The 17745-nt window shown below is 38.5% G+C and overlaps 1 protein-coding gene across 1 annotated transcript in view; it reads right to left on the reverse strand.

The window, feature by feature from the left end:
• ACSS1 (acyl-CoA synthetase short chain family member 1) overlaps positions 1-17745 on the reverse strand; it is a 99101-nt gene that overhangs the window by 45281 nt on the left and 36075 nt on the right. The window lies entirely within an intron of this gene.

The raw sequence follows: 17745 nt of genomic DNA on the forward strand, positions 1-17745 counted from the left end.
TCTGGGCTGGTTTGGGCTGAACCTAGTTGGTTTGAACTGAACTGGACTGAATTGAACTATATTATACCAAATGGAACTGGATTTAATTGGATTGGTCTGAACTAGACTTTACAAACTAGACTGCACTGGATAAGACTGGACTAGATTCTATTGGACTGACCTGAATTAAATTGTATTGGTATGGGTTGGATTAGCCTAGATGCTGTTCATATAGTTCTGTTATGTGTTTTCTATAAAATTGTCTTTCGAAGTTGTGTTAGTTTAGAAAAGCATCTAGACTCCCAAATACTAGGGTGAGAGGGTGGAAGGTGGAATTGTTTCTCCAATTGCAAGGGTCTCTGTTTGGTGCTTTTGTTCACAAATCCTTTAAAGATTTAAAGGGAGGGAATCTATCTTATTTTTCCTTTTAATAAAATTTCCTTATTACCATTCCTATTTTTTTTCAAACTGGTTGAAGATAATTGAGAAATGTGATGATTCCTTGCTTGGAATGCAAGAAATATGCACTGATATGAGAAAAGGAGGATGAGAGAAGGGAGATCTCATGATGAGTGGCCTCAATATTTTTAGTGAAATATAAGATAAGATGAGAGAGTCAAGGAAAAGGATACCTTGGGAGGCTTGAAAAAAGGAAAAGGTGTAAAGAAGGTTTGAAACAATTTCTGGGGAAAGTGTAACAAAGAATTAATTGGGAATAAACATAATTATTATTCTTGTACATCACTAGTCTAGTTCATAACATAAATTCTCTCCCTAATACTTAATGCATTTGTATTTGTATCTGGGTCCTGGTTATTTAATACATTCTAGGGTCTATTTTTCTGTTTTCTTAACTAGTACTACCAAGTAATTAGATAATTACTATTTATAATATAATTTGACATCTGGGAATACTGGAACACATGGATAATTAATAGTTAATAGTAATAATGACATTTTAAAATATCCAAGTAGGACAGAGAACTGAACCAGCTTTTTGTCTGTTTTGGAAGAAACTTATTTTCTCTTTTTGGTGAACTCCTTTTGATGAAAAAATAATAACAACAAATTAAATTCTATATGAGGATGCTTCTTCCCAAGGGAAGCTTTTAATTCCATATAAATTTTTCCTCTTTAGTGCATAAGTTTTAACAATTTGTTTACTAAGGCTCCTTAGAGAGGATCTTGTTCTAAACTTGGAATCAAAAAAGAAGGCCCACCTCTCTAAGTAACCTTATCTATACCCTTCCTTGACCATGAATATATTTTGAGGGTTGTGCTTGTCTAAAGACAGCAGGGTTTCCTCTGATGTAGAGGGAATTCCCACACTGTTGAATAGACCAGGTGACTTCCAAGGTCTCTTCTGACCCTATGATCCTATTATTTTCAGAAGGAAATATAAATTTCCCCATTACTGTCCTTTAAAAACAGAAACAGTGAGTGTGTTTCAGACTGAAGGCAGATGAGTAAGTATTTCTCAGAGGCCACAAGTGTCAGCTAGATAGTATTGGGGTAGCTCCTGCAACTTCTCTGTAGTACAGTGATAGAAGCCTTCTCATCCTGTTGCTACCTCCTGGACGTTGTCAGTGTTTATGTACCTTCAGCAGGGAGTCTATTTAAAATAGACTCTATGGTGTACTTGAACATTTCACTTGGATCTAGTTCAAGTGGGCTGGCTTTAGGAAAACAAATACCATGTGTGAAATAAAACCATGCTCTTATTTTAGAAGTGATGATGTCTTATGTGAGTGAGTACAGGTCAAAAAAATTAAAGGCCCCTTGTCTTCAGACCCTCTCCAATCTGGTTCTAGTCTTCCTTTCCAACCTTATTTTTATGCTACTCTACATTGTGCCCTCTACATTCTAGCCAAATTGTGCTATTCCTCATCCCCTCATCTTTTCCAGTTTACTACTAACTCCTTCCATTTGCATGAACCACCACTCATGCCTCAATAAGACTCTCCATTTTCTTCCACTAAATGAAATCTTTTCCTTCCTTTGGTTGTTGTCCATCATACTCAAAATGGATCAAAATGACATCACTTGGTGATGTCTTTTGACTTGTGCGTAAATTGTATTTAAGAGAAGAGAGAGCCAGAAAGTTGGTAACCATACTCACTCTTAGAGAGTCATCAAAGTCCAGTGATAAGACAAAAGTCTAGATGATTGGCAATGGTTCAGCATGCAGTGGATGACCCTGGGGTCTTCTATGTCTAACCAAGCTCTAAGCTCTCCACAGTGCCTTCTTCTACCACCTTTATGGCCATTGGAACAATTGTTCTCATCTACCCCTTCAGCTACAAGAAGTAAAGTTATATGAAATGTGGGGTAGACACCCCCTTACCTTAATGATGGGTTTGTAGCCCATTGGTTACCCTAAACCTGGTTTATCCTATCTGCCAAGACAGTTAATCAAAGTATGGCTGCTGGGTATATTATAGCTTCATGAAACCACAGTAGAGAGGCCTTGGTGGCAGGTAAACACCAAAGGAGGAAAAAATGCTGAAAAGGACTCAGTAAGTCCTCACACTAGAGGTGCTAGCCTTCCCTGAACATTCTGTATACCCCTCCTTTCTTTTAAGGTCTAACTCAAATATCACTCTCTTCATGAATATTTCACTGACCAGTCCAGTTGAGTTTCTTCCTTTCTTGGATCTCTTATGCCATTTAACAAAGCTGAGTTGTTCTCTGCTAGGTACTAATCAAATTCCTCTGTGTATGTACACATTATCCAAATTTCACAAGGGTATATACTGTATATTTTATTTTTATTTTCATATCACTACCAGAAAGACTTGGATTCAAGTCATATCTCTTAAACATATCCAGTTTAGTCATCCTAGATAAGACACTTTAGTTCTTAATACCCTAAGTAACTCTCTAAGACTATAAGAGTTGAAGAAAAGGTCCATATCTTCAATGGTAGAAGGAATTGCCTCTGTAGGTTCCTATACCAGCATAATCACAGATCTAGTCCTATCATCCATTGCCAGTGGAGAATATAGTTCTTTGAATATAATATGAAGATTGTATATGTAGATGATATATATATAAACAGATAATATTAATATTGATATAGATAGGGAACTAGAACTCAAGTCTTCCTGGCTTTTTTCCCCCTCTTCCTGGCTTTGAGATTTGTTCTCAATTCCCTATGTTACTTTCCCTCTGAAATAGGAGAATTTATCCCCAATAATTTAAGATAATATTATTAGTAATGGATTTCAGCTCTCAACAAAGGAAAATTAAATAGTGACTAAAATCCTAAAAAGCAACTTCTTTTACTTTAATAATAATATTATGGAAAATTATTCATCACTGATAGTTGAAATTTATGGATTGGTAGGTTGCCATGTTATGTTATTTTTTTGTTAGCAGTTGTTAAAAGAGAAAAAATTGTAAAAGCAATTTTTCACTGTTTTTTTTTTCACAAATTTTCAAAGACTGTCTATTAATGGAAAAACTCTAGTTTTAAACCAATATATAAGTAAAGTGAAGGAGATAGTAGGATTTTAATCCACATGAGAGGTTTATACCTTTTTCTGCATTCTCTTTTGGCAGGCTTGCAACATTTTTCTGATTTTTAAAAGACTCAAAGAAAAGATCTCCTATTCTCTGGCTAGTATCTCTAGAAATTATCCATCAATTCATCTCAAGAAACATTCATTATACAACTGTGGTATGCAGAGCACTATGCTAGGAACCCACATGTAAAGAAGGGAAGGTAGGTTTCTGCTTTCTGCGAATTTAAAGAAAGCATCTGTTTCACAGATGGAGCTGAAGCAGGGTGACCAAGTCTTTCCCAGGGTATCACTGGAAGGGAACTCACTTTCCCTTGCTCAGATCTTGGCTACCTTGGAATCCTGGGATTCCATTATGGTGGTTCCTCTCTTTGGAGGACATACACTTTTCTTCCTCGGCTCGGTTTCTGTAACCTTCTCATTCATCCTGGAGGTTGGGTTTTTGGGAACTGTTGACCATGCTTTGGGGGTTCAGGTTGGACCCTCTGCAAGATAGGTCATTCCCTCTCCCTTTACTTGAGGTGCACAAACCTTTGGGATGCCCAAGCTCCACCCCATTAACATACAGCCAATTGACCTGAGCTTCCCAAATAGGATTCTGTAACTTTTTACCTTTCAACCCTCTTGTTCATACTTTTGGTGTAAATAGTAGCATGAGTTTAAATTTGGAGACTCAGGTCAAACTGTCAGAAAAGAGTTTCTAATGCTTTATTACAAAATAAATGACCACTTTCTTTGGTCGTAATGATTTGTCTCAGTGTAGTGATTTCCTGGGGCTGGTGCTTATGGCCATAGCTATGAGCCCTGCTGAAAAAGAGTCAAGCAGAGGGAGGAAGAGGAAAGCCCTAGCTGCCCTCTGTTTTAGCCTGATCGGAATAGCTATGTAAGAGGGCAGAGGTGAACCTAGGTCTACAGGGAATGTTAGGGGATTCTTTCTTCTGCTGTTTCAGGATTAAAGGCACTGCTGGGAATAACAAACTATGACTCACTTGCAACTAGATTGCCAAGTGAGTTATTGGCAAAGCATTTGTTTGCTGTGTGCTGCATGTATTTCTCCATCTAAAGCATCCTGGAAGGGGTGAAGGGTAGCAGGAACAACCACAAACACACACACACACACACACACACACACACACACACACACACACACACACACCTTCGTACTTGCAAACATTTCTTCCTCCTCTGCATTGGGTCTCCGAATATTTCTCATCAGCCTTTCATGCCTCTCCTCCTCCAGTTCCCTAGAAGGATCGGAGGAGAAGGCAAAGGACAGATCTACAACATGGGCAGAAGGGGATTCCCATGAAAACTTGAAAGGGAGTCAAATAGGAGTTTTTCACTTTTCTCAAAGGGCAGTCATCTGCTGCTATTCTTGGAGGCCAGTTCCTAATTCTTTTGGTACATGGTAATTTTTGTTTTGTTTTGTTTTGTTTAAACCCTTAACTTCTATGTATTGACTCTTTGGTGGAAGAGTGGTAAGGGTGGCAATGGGGGTCAAGTGACTTGCCCAGGGTCACACAGCTGGGAAGTGTCTGAGGCCAGATCTGAACCTAGGACCTACCTCCCGTCTCTAGGCCTGACTCTCAATCCACTGAGCTACCCAGCTGCCCCTGGCACATGGTAATTTGCATGGCCACTTTGCCACTTTATATCAGAGTAGGGTAGGAGGGGTGAAGCTCAAATGAAAAAACTAATGATCGGCACCAAACTAAACAGAGATGAAGTGCCTGTCTGCTATGGACAAGGCCCTCTCCCAGACACAGGAAACCCAGGACATCTACATAAAAATGATAGCACTTAAGTGCTCCTCTGTTTCTACCACTGTCTCCTTGAAATTACATGTAATATATACAGAGCCGGGCAGGATGTCATAAAGGATAGAGAGTTATTCTGGGAACCAGAGGCCTAGATTAAGATTAAGCTATTTGACTCTGGGGTAGAGTCATTACTTAATTTCCAAGTGCTCTAAGCAACCCTCAAAGAGGATAAACTGTAGAGAAAGTGCTACTGAGCACACTGGCAGAGGGATTTCTTCACCTGGGAATTCCTTGTACCAATGAAATCACAAATACAGTCCCTATCCCCTTACCTAGTATATTTAATGTATTTACTTAGAGGTGTATAAGTCTTACCCCCAACCCCAAAGAATGTAAGCTCTTTGAGGGCAAATACCGTTTTATCTTAATATGTTAAGCCCCTAGAGCAGTGTCAAATTGAGCACTATTCAATTGAACAATTTGAACAGTGTCAAATTCTTGTCAAATTGAATTTAATTTTCCTCAGTAAGCTTACATTCTGAAGCAGGCCTTAAAATCTCTCTCTCTTTTTTTTTATTACCCAACAGTAATCATAACAAGTCATTTATAAAGTGCTTTAGTGTTCATGAAATAATTTTCCTCTTAGTAGTCATGGCTAATGCAGATGTTCCCATCTTTAAAGCTAAAGAAACTGAGATTCAGAAAGGTTGAATTATTCATCTATTCACTCTACCAGTCAGTGTGTTTATAGTGGGAAAAGCCTTACCCTCTGAAGTCAGAGCCTGCAGCTCTCATTCTGACTCTGCATTGGACAAATCACTTCACCTGGCTATATCTCAGTTTTCTCTTCTATAAAATGAGGGGACTAATTAGCTGAAATGATCCCTGAGGTACCAACTCCAGATCTATGTTTCAGTGATATATACAGCAAAGGAGTTGGCCTAGATAAGTGATTCCCAAAGTGGGCGCCACCACCCCCTGGTGGGTGCTGCAGCAATCCAGAGGGGCAGCAATTTCCACAGGTGCATTTGGGAGCGGTGAATAACTGTAAGGGGGCAGTAATAGTATGTGACAGGGGGCACTAAGTAATATTTTTTTCTGGAAAGGGGGCAGTAGGCCAAAAACGTTTGGGAACCACTGGCCTAGATCCTCAAAGTGTGGTTCTCCTGGGGATCCCTGAAACCCTTTCAAGGGGTCCATAAAGTCACAACTAATTTTTTAACATTCAAAAATATTTAATTTTCTAAAATAGTAAATATCAGTAAATACAATCTACCTGCATAAATGTTTTTGGAGGAAGGAGAATCCTCAATAATTTTTAAGAGTATAAAGCAGGAACTACTGGCAGAGCCAACATGTATAGGGACCCATCTGATTTTTACCAAATCATCCTCCAAAAAGCAATGATATAATGCCTCAAAACAAATTCTGGATTAGCAAACCTCACAAAAAGACAAGGTGAAGTAATTTTTTAGCCCAAAACAACTTAGAAAGCTGGCACAAGGGATCTAGTATACCAGGATGGAAGTGAAACACACTATGCCAATGCAGGCTTTACTGAGGAAACAGGTTTTGGATACAGCTGAAGCTGCAGTAAAGGCATCAGGAACTCTCAGCTACAGATAGTAAGGGGTATTGGACAGCTGCTTAGAAGGGAATTACAAGGATCTCTTTGCTGGCTCTGGGTACAAAACTCTTGTTGTATTGCCCATACTTGGAATTGGGGCACAGTCTCAGAGTAAAGAAGAGCACCAGCATATACCACCATTTGCAGCCATAGGGGAACATGGAACCCTGGCCTGGTCAGAGTTCCAAGGGATAAAGAGTGCTTGGGAGTTTCTCATTGACCAGAACACATGCCAGGAGAGTATTAAAAATCTCTCTCTACATCATACCACCTTGAAAGAACTGAAAGTAGATAGATCCCCAGAGCCCACTCTGAATACAACTACACAATGAACCTGAAGCTTGGAATAGTACTTCCCTCACCACAGTTACAAAACCCAATGTTAACATTTTTTTTAACTAAAAGAAAATTAAAAGGCAGAAAAATGAGCAAACAACAAAAAAAGAAACATAACATAGAAAATTATCTTGGTGACAAGGGAGACTCAAACTCAGAAGAAGACAAAAAAGTCAATGCTGCTGTATCCAAAGACTCCAAGAAAAATGGGAATTGATCTCAAGCCCCCAAAAAAAGAATTAATGGAAGATTCCAAAAAGTATTTTAAAATCAAATAAAGAGAGGTAGAAGAAAAATTGGAGAAAGAAATGAGAGTGATACAAAAGAAGCATGAAAAAAGAGTAAGCAGCCGCTTGGCAAAAGAGGCAGAAAAAATTACTGGAGAAATTAATGCTTTAAAAAACTCAGGACAATTAGTAAAAAGAGTCATGAAAATCCAGAGAACTCCTTAAAAAGCAGAATTGGTCAGGTGGAAAAAGATATACAAAAATGCACTGAAGAGAAAAACTTCTTAAAATATAGAATTGGCCCTTTAGAAAAAGAGGCACAAAAATTCACTGAGGAAAATAAGTTTTTACAAAGTAGAACTGGCCAAATGAAAAAGAAGATTCAAAAACTCACTCAAGAAATTCGGCCTTAAAAATTAGAATTGGACAATTGGAAGCAAATGGCTACATGAACCATCAAGAAACAATAAAAGTCAAAAGAATTTTAAAATATAAAAGAAAATGTGAAATATCTTATGAGAAAAAAACAACTGACCTGGAAAATAAATCCAAGAGAGATAATTTAAGAATTATTGGACTACCTGAAAGTTGTGATATTAAAAAAAGAGTTTTGACAAAATATCTCAAGAAATCATAAAGAAAATCTGCCCCAAAATAGAAATTGAAAGAATCCACTGATCACTTCCTGAAAGAGATCCCAGAAAGATAATTCCCAGTTATATTATAGCCAACATCCAGAATTCCCAGGTCAAAGAGAAAATATTGAAAGCAGTCAAAAAGAAACAATTCAAACATCATGGATCCACAGTCAGGATAACACATGACTTAGAAGCTTCTACCATAAAACATTGGAAAGCCTAGAATATGATATTCCAGAAGACAAAAGAGCTAGGACTTCAACCAAGAATCATTTACCCAGCAAAACTGAGTATAATCCTTCAGGAGAAAAAAATGGATATTCAATGAAATAGAGGACTTTCAAATATTCCTTATGAAAAGACCTGAGACAAATGGAAAACTTGACTCTTAGATACAAGACTCAAGAGAATCATAAAAATGTAAATGGGAAAGAGAAATCAAAAGACATTCAATAAGGTTAAACTGTGTGCCTCCCTACATGGGGAAATGATTCTTTTAACTCCAAAGAACTTTGTCATTATTAGGGCAGTTAGAAGTAATATATATAAATAGAGGGCAAGGGTGTGAGTTGAATATGATGGGCTGATATGAAAAGGAAAATGACAAAATTTTGAGAGAATATGGAAAAGATGGAACACAAATGCACTGTTGGGAGAGTTGTGAACTGATTCAGACAGTCAGGAAAGTAATTTGGACCTATGCCCAAAGGCCTATAAAACAGTTCATACTCTTTGACCCAGCAAAACCATTACTAGGTTTGTATCCCAAAGAGATAAAAAAAAAAAAAAGGAAAAGGACTTATATGCACAAAAATATGTATAAAGCAGCTCTTTTTAGGAGTGCAAATATTTGGAAAGTGAGGGAATACCCATCAACTGGGGAATGGCTAAGTAAATTATAGTATATGATTTTAATGGAATACTCCTGCATTATAAGAAATGGCAAGCAGGAGGAGTTCAGAAAAACCTGCAAAGTCTTAGAGCAACGGTTGGCAACCTTTTTGGCTGTGAGAGCCATAAACGACTGTGGAAGGAGGAGGATGGAGGCGGAAGGTGCTGAAATATGGGGCTGGGGCTGAAGGGCCCCCTGGGGCACATCCTGGGGCTCTGCCGGGACTGGTGGGTCAGGAGGTGGAGCCAGATATGGCTCTAGAGCCATACTTTGTGGACCCCTGTTTTAGAGGAACTGAATCAGAGATAAGCAGAACCACAACATTGTACACAATGACAAGAATACTTTTACAATGAATAATTGTGAATAACAGTTATTCTCAGCAATACAATGATCTAAAATTATCCCAAGGGACTCATGATAAAAAATGCCATCTGCTTCTAGAGAAAGAATTGATGGAATCTGAATCCAGCCCAGAGCAAACTTTTCACTTTCTATTTTTTTATTTGAGTTTCCTTCCACAAAAGGATTAATATAGGGAAAATGTTTTAGATGATTGCACATGTAAAATCTTTATTAGTTTGCCTACCATCTGGAAGAGAACAGAGGGTTGGAGGAAAGGAGGAAGAAAATCTGAGACAATATTAAAAAATGTTGGAAATTGGGGGGAATTAAATTAAATTTTTAAAAATGAATATAAAGCAGTGCTAAAACCAAAAACTTAGAAAACCTCTGGCTTACATAATCTCTAAAGTCTCTCTGATCTCTAAATCCTATAATGCTGGCAACACAGTTGTGCTAGATCCTTAAAATCTAGTGAAGACAGAGTAAATGAATAATATGACATCCCATTGCCACAGGTCAGGGCTTCTTCCATTATGAGAGAACTTAGCGCCTTTCAAGTTCTCTAGAGAGTGACCCATTTTCTCTAGTTCATATCAAGCTCTCTATTTATTAAGCCTTTATATACCTTATTGTGAAGTGCAAAAAACACATCTCCCCAAAGATATATTAGGTCTCCTATGGTATACCCCAGGCATTTATTTCTAAGGTTCCTTTCTCAGAAGCCTGGAAACCATATAGTTCCTTGTAGTACTCTTTTCAGTCAAGTAGTTGTCATTTCTATCTGGCCCTTATTAATGATGTTATAATTATTGGGAGTCTCTTGATCTATTTGAGATGGTAAATTGATGTAGAGAGAAATAAGATGATCCTTCTCCCTTATAACAGTTGCCCAGGCAATATAACAATGATCTATTTATTCTGTCTTTATATGTACTTTTGTATATATTTGTTTGCATGCTATCTCTCCCATCAGATTGTAAGCTTCTTCAGAGCAGAAACTGTCTTTTACCTCTTTGTATATCCAGTTCTTAGCACAGTGCCTGGCACAGATAGACACTTAATAAATGTTTTTTTGGAGAAACTTGCTTTGGCTGTTTTCTTTGATTTTTGATTAACTTTTCCATTATTAGCTCTTCTAGCATCTTTTTTTTTAAAATCCATATAGCATGTTCTAGAAGGAGATATTAAAGGACTGAATTCCTTGAGACTGATTTGGAGTAGAATTTGCCACTATGACTGAGGGTCAAAATGAAATCTTTCAGGTCTTTACAATGCAGAGGCCTGACCACATCATATTTCTACTTAAAAATGTTCAGTAACTCCAAGTAGAGTTCAAATTCTATAGCCTGCCATTAAAGGCATTTCATGACCTTTATCCAACCCATCTTCAATTGGAATGTCTTCCCCCATTACTATCTTTCTCCGCCCCCTTTACTCCCTGACACCCAGAATTCATCTAGGCTACCAAATTTTATATATATATCATCAATGAGATAAGAATCACCAACTATTCCTTCCAATAAAATAGAAGATTACCAGGCCTTATAATCTGCCCTAATATTGCCTCCCCAGTTCCTGCTGACCTTACCATTTGCCTTGCCTTTGTACACTGCAGATCCATGGCACTGTCATCTGACTCACTTTAAAATAATGTAAGGAACCGTGGACCTTGCCATCCACCCACACATCACACTCCTAGGTCTTCCAGCCTCTTCATCAGCAATGTAGCTGAACTCTCTTTTAAGTGTTGTCTCCCCCAATTAGATGGAAAGCTTCTTGAAAGCAGGAGCTTTTTAATTCATTTATTCTACCTCCTTACAACAGAGCCTATATTTCTAACAAACTAAACTATACACGACTCTCTAAACATGTCTTGTACTTTCTTCTCTCCGTGCTCGGAGGACAACTGATTCCCTTGCAAGGAATGCCATCTCACCTCTGCTCACTGAGATCATACTCATCCTTTAAGGTCCATTTCAAATTCTATTTTTTCCAGGAAACTTTCCTCAATCTTCCCTAACAAAAACTGTGCTCCTGTCTCTAAAACATCAGACAGAGAACATTAGGGTAGAGATCAATTGGATGCAGGAACAACCAGAGTCAACAAGCTTGCCTAAGGCTAAAGATAATTACTGAGTCAGTGCATTTCTCCAAGTATTTCCCCAACAAAATACAAATGTTTTTTTTTCCCCTTGAGATGGTTAAGGAGGCTGAGGCTTTCTATTCTCAAACCAAACTGGACAATTGTACCTCTCAAACATGCTCTCTGATGTCTCACCTGTATGTATTTGTTTAGACCAGTGATGGGCAAACTTTTTAAAGAGGGGGCCAAAGGAAAGGAAACGCTCATCTGTCAGTCTATTTCTAAGGCAACTCTTTCGAAGTTTCATTGTATTGTATCCTACTCATTGTATTCTTCAGATTAGTAATAATGTCCCACAGCCAGATAGAACATTTCAGGGGGCAGCATCTGGCCCATGGGCCATAGTTTGCCCATCTCTGGTTTAAACTATTTCTTATGCCTGAAATGCCCTCATTTATCCTCTTGGTGTGTCTATCATTTCTTTTTTTTTTTAACTCTTACCTTTCATCTTAGAATCAATACTGTGTATTGGCTCCAAGGCAGAAGAGTGGTAAGGGTAGGCAATGGGGGTCAAGTGACTTGCCCAGGGTCACACAGTTAGGCAGTATCTCAGGCCAGATTTGAACTTAGGACCTCCCATCTCTAGGACTGACTCTCAATCCACAGAGCCATCCAACTGTCCCCAAACACTACTATTTCTATGGAACCTTTTCTCATTCCACAAGTTGGTAAAGACATTCATTCCCCAAAACCTCACAAACTATAGAACCCAGTTTTTTTTTTTGCTTTTTTTTTAAACCCTGACTTTCTGACTTAAAATTGGTAATAATTATCAGTTCCAAGGCAGAAGAGTGATAAGTGCTAGGCAATGGGGGTAAAGTCACTTGTCCAAGGCCAGACAGCTAGGAAATTTCTGAGGCCATTTTGAACCCAAGACTTCCCACCTCTAGGGTGAGCTCTCTATCCACTGAGCTACCGTGCTGCCCTGAATCTAATTTTCTACATAATATTTGCTTCATAGCAGTCTGTCCATGCCAGTCACTTAGCTACCATTAACACTCCTAGAGGGCAAAGACCTGTCTTTATAAGTAAAACTTACATGGCACACCAGCCCCTAATCAACACTGTGCTCTGCACCTCCTGGACATACTTGTACTAGGACTGTTTTATAAAGTCATCATTCATATTGGGATTCTTTTGTATATACATATCCCCCCCCAAAAGATTATAAGTACTTTGAAGGCTTCCTCAGAGACTAACACGATACCTTGCTCATTATTGGTAATGAATATTTGTAGCATAAATAAATGGATGGATGGATGGATGGACAGATGATAAATGAATGCACTCTAATGGCTACATGTGGAAGAGGGGAAAGGTAGTGCTGTGTATTAATTGGAAATTTTGTACTTTTAGATTCCATCTTCCAGAATTCTTTCCCCATCCCAAAATTCCTTTTCCCTTTTTGTCTCCGTGGGTCTTTATGTTATTGTTTATATAGTTCTGTAAACTCTTCCCTCTTTCTTTCTTCCATGTGTGTGGTTTGGGTGAGCTCCCTCTTGACTCTAGCCTTTTAGTTTCCTTTTTGCTTCAAGTTAATTTTAATGAATCTTATTAAATGCTTGGAGTATTTTCGATATTAATTTTTTAATCTACAGCTGCATACTACATTTTGGTGGTTTGGGGTGGGTTGGGGGAAGAGGGAGTTAAAGGTTATTTGAAATGCAGTTCCAGTCATGTCTAATTCCAGATTCTACCCTCCTCACTCCCACTGATGAGTCCCTTCTCCACCATTTGGACCATGCGAAATTTCCACTCCCTTAATAGTGAAGCAGCCAATGTAGAGTAAATTGTACTGGTCTGAGAATCAGAAAATCTGATAACGAGCCTCAATTCAACTACCTGCCAGCCCCATCTTTTAATAGGCCAAGAGGAGAGAGAATTGCAAATTCTATGATCCTCACTTTACTCATTTGTGAAATAGGAATCATAATATTTGCATTCCTTAATCTCAGTGTTATAAAAAAGTGCCTTGTAAACCTAAGTCATCACATATGTATTAAATATTATGATTATCACACCAAGAATAGAGAATCAGAACACTGAAGAGGAAAATTTAACTCTCTACAGGCTTAGAAATCCCAAGAAGGTCTTTCTTTATTCAGCAAAATGGATAAACCTGCCAGTGTGAAGCAGGCTTCTTGCAAAGTAACATCACAAATAGGTATGCTGATTGTCACGTGTGGAAATTTGACAGACTCTCCATAAAATAAGCATTTCAATCTTTTTTTTCCAATAGTTCTGGTAGGTTTGTGCTAGTCACTCATCCTTGTGACCAACGGTATGCTAAGTAAATAGCCTTCCACATTCTTTCCATTCTCACGATATCATCTTAGTTAAGGCCTTTCTTGGACTGATGAAAGAGCTGGCTATTTATTTGCTATGAAGTTCCTATCCTCTCTGTTGAGGTGGGTAAGCTTTTAAATGACTCCTACACTCCTCAAGGATTTCTAAGGAAGAATCTATGGTATAAAAACCTCATCCTTCAAAAAAAAAGCCAATTGGGAAGCAGCACCTCAACAGGTGATACTGAGCTTTGGAAGGAAGATATGCTTGAAAATATTATTTGTGTAGAGAATGTTTAAAATAAAACAAATTACTTACACAAAATTCTGAGTGCTTTCCAGAGGTTATCAGCATCAAAAAATTCAATAAACACTAACACCAACATGTACAAATAGAACACAGATAATGCAACAGCAAAATCCATAAAATAAAATATAAAATAAAATAAAATTTATAATATCTACCTGAATATCTTCTATTTAAATAATGCCTTGATTTCCAAAGTCATGATCTCATCTTTTCTTCCTTTCAATTTTACAGATGGAGATTATACACTAAAAGAAGATATTCCTTGTCACCTCTGATTCTCCCACCTCAGAAACTAATGACATAGAGGGAATAAAAGCTAAGGCCATTTCCTCAGGGTCAGTGGGGTAGCCAGGGTTTGCTGACAGAATTGATTCCTCTCAGACCTCACCTCCACTGGGAAGTCTGGGCAGCTGGAAGGATCAGTCTTTCCTAAGAATCAACTACATTCACAGTTCATTTTTGGCAGGACAATCAGTACCAATATCTAGCTGGGCTTCCTGAAATAGAAACCATGGCAAAAACCCAAAATTACCAGGATAATCATTAACCCAAATCCCACACTGGATAGTTGGTAATACAGTCTGCCTGTAAATATACAAAACTTTCTTTTCAAACATCAAACAAGGAGCAGAGATAGGCATTCACCTGGGATTGACACTATCTCACACTTTATAATCGATTTTAAAAGATCTCATTTAAAGCACCAGTGTGTGTGTGTGTGTGTGTGTGTGTGTGTGTGTAGCTGTTTTTGAGAATGAAGAACTTGCTTCAGCTCAGAATTTTCTGTCTCCAGCATAGAGCTGCCCAGCATGCCAATTGGTTTAAATTACTTTTAAGCTCATTATATATCACATGTTGTCCTGAAGAGCCTTTCAGGGCTTTCTGAGAACCACATTACTCAATATACCCCACACATAAGCAAAAAAAAACTAGTAAACATAGCTTAACATTAACTAGGTATTTGTACAGCAGAAGGGCTCCTCAGCTGAGAGAGTCAAGGTGCAGAGTCAGCCAATGTATCATAATCCCTGAGGAGGCTGACCAGAATCTGATCCTCAAAGTTGGAAAGGGTCCTCAGAGGTCAGTCAAACAAGACTCCTCCAGTATCCACAACAAGGGGTCATTGGGCCCCCGCAGGGAGATTTGTCCCTCACTACCTTTGTGCCTGGGCAAATCATTTAATTTTCCCAGGTGTCAGTTGGTCACCAGCATAACAGAGATTTGGATTAGATGACTTCTCAGATCCCTTCCAATTCTAATGCTCATATGAGAGTCTAAGAATCCATGCAAAGGACAATCCACTACCTACCTTGAAAAGCAATTTATTCAACTCTTAGGAAGGCAATGATATTCAATTCAATTCAAAATGATTCAAAAGGCAATTAGTTTTCAGAAGAGTAGAACAGAGAATACAACAGACTTTGATCATATTGAGAAAGCAGCATGACATTCATTTCTGTTTTGGTCAAGCCATGCTTTATACACTTGCCTCCAAGGTTGCAGCTTAACTTTGAGCCATGTTGATCTTTGAGGTGAGGAGCTTATAAATTAGCATGGGGGAGGGGGAGGCAGGCAGTATGGCAGTGGTAAGCAGTGCGTCGTGCTTTGGACAAAAATATCTAGATTTAAGCCTACCTTTGACTTTTACTAGCGTCGTGTCCATGAGTAAATTGTACAACTCTGCTAACTCTTAGTTTCCTCATTTGTAAAATGGGGATAATAATGTAATACGCTCCTGATAGGGATATTGTGAGGTACAAATGATATAATGTATATAAGGTGCACTCGGTGTTCTGAAACACTATATAAATGTCAGGCTGTAGATGGCTGAGAATTTTTTGAGCAGGAGGGAACCTGTGATATCATTGGTATATAGACTTCCCACTTTAGAAATTCTCTCCATCAATATATCTTGACTACTCATCTGTAATTTATAGCCATGGAGAATTGCTTACAGATTATTATCACCCTCTGGCCCTAAAAAAAGTCTCAACAATTCAATTTAATAAATTAACCTACTATGTGTATGACATAAACTAAAAAAGCAAGCCTAATCTAAAAGCAAAGAGCCTTCAGGAAAATAAGAAATGCATAAATTACCAATCTAGAACATGGCCCCTTTCACAAGCACTAGAAGACAGCGAGTAGCAAATAGAAAGAACATTTATTTGAGCAGGTTGAGATAAAGCCACGGACCAACATCAGTCTGTAAACCAATAGTTAGAAATGCTATAACAGCAAAAAAAACAAAACACTAAGAAATCACACATTTTAGACAGCTTGATCTGTGCTTAAAACCTAAACAAAAATCAGTTAACTACTTCCCTATATACTGAAGATTCCCAACTAAATCCATTTCCAAGCCTTCTACCACTTAGAAAGGGAGAAGTTCTACCTTAGGTGAAAAGAGTATCTATAATGTGAAGGTTAAGTCATTTATATATTTTATGCATCACTAGAAATAGAATGTGAAAGACAGATTAGGGAGAGAATTTCTGTAGAAAGCCTTAAATGCTAGCCTAAGGGGTGTAGTCATTAACCAAGAGATAATGAAGATGCACATAGCCTTTAAATCAGAGGAATAAATGTGATCCATATAGCTCTGATATGCCAGCAGCACATAGGTTGGTAGGAGGTAGGTCATATTTGGCCCCAAAGTACCCAGAACAGTGTTGTGCACTTTGTAGATGCTCAACAACTATGTATTGAATGAACAAACGAATATTGAACAAATAGCAACTGATACACATTGTAATATCTAACACTCTTTAAAAAACTAGCTCCATTACCTTCATGTGTAAATGCATGAGTAATAAAAAGAGAGATAAATCAGTAAACTTTTCTTCCAACCCAACATAAATGTTAATCAGGAAGAGAAATTATTTCTTACTCTCCAAGGCTTTGGTATGGTCTACAGCAGTGATGGCAAAACCTATGGCACAGGTGCCAAAGATGGCATGCAAAGCACTCTCTGTAGGCACTCAGCCTCCCTCCCCCCACCAGAGTTCATTACTAGAAAGGAAGAGGAACTTGGGAAGAACTGCTCCCTAACCCCCTCTATCGTGCCTGATGACATTTTTTTCACATCTCCCACCCCTCTGCCCAACAGCCCAATAGGAGCGCACAGTGGGTAAGGTGGGCGGCTCACTGGTGCGGGTGCTGGAGAGAAGTGCAGTGCTTGGACCACTCCCCTCTCCCTTTCTACACTTGCTGAAGACATTCCTCACTTCACCCTCTCCTCCATCCAGCAGCCCAATAGAGTGCTTCCTCTTTCCCCTGTGTGGGATAAGTGAGGCAGGCAAAGGGGAGCCAGCACTCCAGCACTCCATCTCTAAAAGGTTCGCCATCATTGTTCTAGTGTCCAAGTGTCCCCATCTTTCTGCCTTGCCCATGTATATCTAATTCATATGCACACTCACACACACATTTTGCACTCTTACTTTTTTTGGCTGAAATATTAATTAGTCAATAAACATTTGATAAATGTCTACTGTGGGCAGCAATAAATGTGCCAGTCACTGTGGTAAGCTAAAGGGGCAAAAGATGGGCTCTGACCTCAAGGAGTTCACAATCTAATTCTGAGAGAAACAGAGACAGACAGAGGGAGAGGGGATGGAAAGGGAGAGAGAAAGAGAGAGAGAGAGAGAGAGAGAGAGAGAGAGAGAGAGAGAGAGAGAGAGAG

Source organism: Gracilinanus agilis, chromosome 2, assembly GCF_016433145.1.
Source record: "Gracilinanus agilis isolate LMUSP501 chromosome 2, AgileGrace, whole genome shotgun sequence".
Taxonomy (NCBI): Eukaryota; Metazoa; Chordata; class Mammalia; order Didelphimorphia; family Didelphidae; genus Gracilinanus; species Gracilinanus agilis.